The sequence below is a fragment of the Octodon degus genome, unplaced genomic scaffold, assembly GCF_000260255.1.
Source record: "Octodon degus isolate 3935 unplaced genomic scaffold, OctDeg1.0 scaffold00283, whole genome shotgun sequence".
NCBI classification, from domain to species: Eukaryota; Metazoa; Chordata; class Mammalia; order Rodentia; family Octodontidae; genus Octodon; species Octodon degus.
In genome coordinates, this window is record NW_004524859.1 from 133,869 (window position 1) to 138,736 (window position 4,868).

The 4,868-nt window shown below is 39.2% G+C and overlaps 1 pseudogene; it reads right to left on the minus strand.

Moving 5' to 3' along the window:
- Positions 1–213: 213 nt before the first annotated feature.
- LOC101590063 lies at positions 214–2,437 on the minus strand (annotated as a pseudogene).
- Positions 2,438–4,868: the final 2,431 nt, after the last annotated feature.

The following is a 4,868-nucleotide window of genomic DNA, read 5'->3' on the forward strand; positions in this document are numbered from 1 at the left end:
GTAATTCCTAGCGGGAAAACATTATCTGAATAAATACCTTGATGAAAAACCATTGCAAAACACTTCAGCTCCATTTGGTGAGGAGGGCAAGGGACTGTCTTCAAAGCACCCGCTCTCCTGATGAGGTCAGGGGTACACTGGTTTGTATGACTGTGACATCCAATAGGTGGTCTAGGTTGCTTTTCTTTTAGGAAGGGTTTTGTCAGATAAGCATTATGCTTGACCTCCAAATCTGGCTGACAGTTTACTGATGAGATTCATAACCTTTGGATTACTCTGATATTTTGACATATCTGCAGGATTCAGAGCCACATCCTGGAAGGCCTCTATAACCTCTGGGTCCCGCATGGCTGCGAGGACCTCTGGGTCACTAAGACTCTCACCGAGCACATTCCAGCGGTGCCTGCTCCCATCCCAGACATCCCTCCTAGGAAATTACCAGGAAAGCCACCTGGAAAAAGAGCCATACTGAGCTGATTGTCATCTGGCTTCTTCACTCTGGACTTTTTCACACTCGTCTCAAGCCTTCTTCTTTTTTTTTTTAAACTGATTTATTTTTTATTGGAAAATAATATTTAAGAAGCTTTGAGAATGATGAAAAAAATCAGAAGCTTAAAAGTACATGAAATTTAAATATCAAGTCTTTCACATGAACTTTTTTCTCTTTACATGAGTATTAAAAATAACATGTAAGCACCTATGTACATTTACAGACACAGCCCACATCTATGTGCATATAATCATAATTCTGATCTAAAGGAAAGTGCAAATACAATATTGGGAGTAGAGGATTAGCTACATATCCAATACATAACTACATCAAAATCCAAATATATAACATAAACCAAAGTGAAGTTTTCCTTTTTTCAATTTATTTTTATTAATTTTATTGAGAAACAAATGGCAACAAGACGGTTTCACAACAGGTTAGTAGGACAGTTTCAATAATTAATACATCGCATATTGTTGTCTTTGTAGTGGTCATTCATAGTACAAGAAGCAGACAGGATATCCTGTCCAAACACTATTAGTACAAATCTTTCTTCTCATTGAATTAAGAGAAAGTAGCTGTATATCTATCCTAATTATTTTGTATATACAGATACACTGGACTACATTGGAATATTTTGCTGAATTCACACACCTACAATATTTAAATGGCAATGGAATACCCATCTCTGCCAAAACTAAACAATAAGAAGGGGCTACAATTTGAAAGATTGTAAAATTGAAATTCACCTGCCTAAGTGTAGTTTGACAAGTTGATAAGTTAGGGTCAAATAAAATTAGCCTTCAGGAAGACACTCTCATATTACTATAAAAAACTTCCTGTGACATCAGATGCCTTCTAGAGGCCCAGAAGCCTTCCCCAAAGGACGTGAAAAGCGTCCTACCAGTCTTGACAGCACAAAGTGCACGGAAGTGCCGAATGACCTCAAAGGAAGGCGGGGTGGGGTGGGAATCCTTAGCCTTTGCCTTTTCCTTTCTCCCCAGGCCACGATAGTAAAGTGAAGTTTCTTTTCTTATTGTGTGTGGGGTTTTTTTTGAAACATAGATGGTAATATAGTACATTTTCTACATTTTAGGATGCTTATGAGAGGTAAAATGGAATGAATCTATTCTAAACATAAAAAAAGGGGGAGAAACAAATGAAGGACCATTTTCTCAAGCCTTCTTAACCCTTTCTATTCTCTCTTTGATCTGTTGTTCTTCACGTTTTCGCTCATACTTTCTCTGATGTGCAGCAATTTTCTGGGCTGTTGGCTGAACTTCCTCAAGCATCGCACTTCCTCCTCATCATAATCCAGTTTACAAGCAAGGCCCAGATCGTGGGCCGCTTCTTCCCCAATGGCCCAGAAGACTGTGTGCTTCCCCTCACCACTTGTGCAGCTGAACTGAATCAGGATTTATTTCCATGGCTCTGTCACTGTCTCAAATGCAGCACTTGGCTCCTGCAATTTGATGAAGACGCTGGCTCTCTTGGCGTACAGAATGGCCAAGCAGGGATTCAGCTTGATGGCGTCTGTGAACAAGCCAACGGCTTTCTGTGGTTCACCATCATCTAGAGCATCAGTGGCAGCTCCTTTCTTTCCATTTGCCTGATCCATCATCTCCTCAGTTATCTCTACACTTTGATCTCCCATTTCTTGAGGGGTATCAGTATCTGGCTCAATTACACCTTCATTGTCAATCCCTAAATCACTTTCTTCACTTGATAGCCCGTCTGTCTTTATGTTTTCTCCCATCTTCTTACTATCTGCATTTTCTTCCTTAATATTGTCTTTGATTTAGCTTTCTGAGTAGCAGGCGGTACTTTAGCCCCCATACTCCCCACCTACTCCCTCAGGAAGCACATTTCTTTGGTGTGCAAGACGCTTGGATCTTGCTTACACATTTTTGCTAAGGCCCGGAGATCATTCACTTTGCGGAGATCCATGGTTGGTAGACCATGGGCGGTGGCTGCCCAATCCCAGGTGCTGGCGCTGGCTCCACAAGATGTGCACAAGGGAGCAGATGTATCCTTCTTTACAGCAGAGTAGTTACAGTATCTTAAATATATTTCACCAGTTAGTGAAAATAGAGGGAATGTATAGATGTATACATGATGTATTGTTAGATGTATACATATAACTATGAATTTATACATGGATCGATTGATTTCCTGTTTTTAGGTCTATGCTACTATCTTGGCCTCTGAAATCAACTTCAAAGTTATTTGTGCAGTTCAGAAAAATATTTGCATAAAATCTGCTATGACAGTTTCTTCTGTGCTAACCTAAACATACTTTTTACCTCTGTCTCTTCTTTCCATTAAGCCCCAAGACTCTTATAACTTAAGCAAATTTATAACTTTTCACTGTGTATGCATAAGCAACCCAAGACAAGTCATTTTACTTTAAAAAAAAAACCTCCCTGAGATATGTCTTCTGCCTACAAGGCCTATTTTTTGATACTAGAAGAGAAAAAGAACACAACTGATTTAGACTCCTCTAGGAGCAGCCACTGGATCTGCATGGGAACCCCTCTCCCCTCAAGGAAAGTGTTTCAGGGGAGTATATAATGCATAGACACAATGAGCCTCCCTGCTCCCTCTGTGCTTGCCTCGAATTCCATCCCTTAGCCTTCAATTCCATTCAGAACTAGGCCAAGAGAAGTAAAGAAGCTTGGGAAACTGTAGCTCATTTAGCACACCCTTTGCAAAATATCGAATTGTTATAATGCATTAATGTTTGCGACATGGGGTTGGAGGATGGCATGCATCTGTGATCCTTGGGTCTTACAAGACAGAGATACATTGCGCCAATGCGTGCACTGCTCTCCCAGTATTTCCCCAAGGTGCTCTATGAAGTACTCTGCTAACAGCTCCACACAAGGAAATTCAATGCCAAAAATAGGTTATGCGTCTCTCATGCACTGGGGACCTTGGTAGGACCACCCAGGCCTGGAATTGCTGACAGGCAGCTGCTTCCTTAGGAGCCAGTCACTGTCCATTTGGACACATTGCACGAAGAATAAATGGTCATTTAACATTAGACCTCTCCCCTCTCCATCCAGACCCCAGACCCAGCATCAGTGTGGGACCTTCCACCTGCTTGCCATGCCCAAGATCCTCCCCCAGCCAGACACCAGGCCTGGCTTGGGTGTGGGAATTTGAAAAATCTAATATCCAATACCATAATCTTAACAGGAGACCTGAACACCATCTTATCCAAAAAAGATAGGTCAAACAGACAAAAAAATTAGCAAAGAAGTAAAAGAACTGAACCAGAACTTGGAACAAACAGACTTAGTGGATATATACAAAATGTTCTACCCACCCACAGGTGAATACACATTCAAGCACAAATTATCAAAATTTTTGGGATAGAATAAGTTCTTAGAAGGAAATTTATAGCTGTGAACTCACACATTAGGAAAACATTAGGAAAATCTGAATTTTTTCAGCTACACATGGGACATTTCCTAAAATAGACCACATACTAGTCCGTAGGTCATGCTTAAGTCTATGCAAGAAAACAGAAATTATCCCATGCATATTATCTGACCACAGTGCAATGAAACTGGAAATAAATGACACAAAAATCCCATAAGTACATACAAATTAAACAACACCCTCCTCAGGAACCAATGGGTCACAAATGAAATTAAACAATGTCTACAGTTCAATGAAAATTCAAGCACAAATTATCAGAATTTTTGGGATGGAATAAGTTCTTAGAAGGAAATTTATAGCTGTGAACTCACACATGAGGAAAACAGAACAGGAACAAATAAATACTCCTCAAATGTCTAGAAAATCAAGAGCAAACCAAACCCAAAGCCCAAAGATGAGAGGAAATTATAAAGATTAGAGCAGAAATTAATGCAATAGAGAAGAGGAAAACAACAAAAAGAGTTAATGAATCAAAAATCTGGTTCTTTGAAAGATTAAATAAAATTGGTAAGCCCTTAGCTAACCTCATCAAAAAGAGGAATGAAAAGCTCAAATATAAGCAATAAGGAATGAAAAAGATGAAATTACCACAGACCCAGTGGAAATTCAGAAGATGATCAATAGCTACTCTGAGAATCTTTACTCTCACACAATAGAAAACAGAAGAAATGGACAGATTCTTAGAAAGGCACAAATTACCAAAACTGAATCAAGAAGATAAAAGAACTCTCAATAACACTATAACAGCCAATGAAACACAAAATATAATAAAAAACTTACCGACAAAAAAAAGTCCAGGTCTAAATGGATTCACAGCTGAATTCTACAAGAAATTTATACAAGATATAATCCCAATACTCCTCAAACTCCTCAAGGAAATTGAAAAGAAAACAATTCAACCAAAATCATTCCTGGAGGCAAGTATTATACTGAT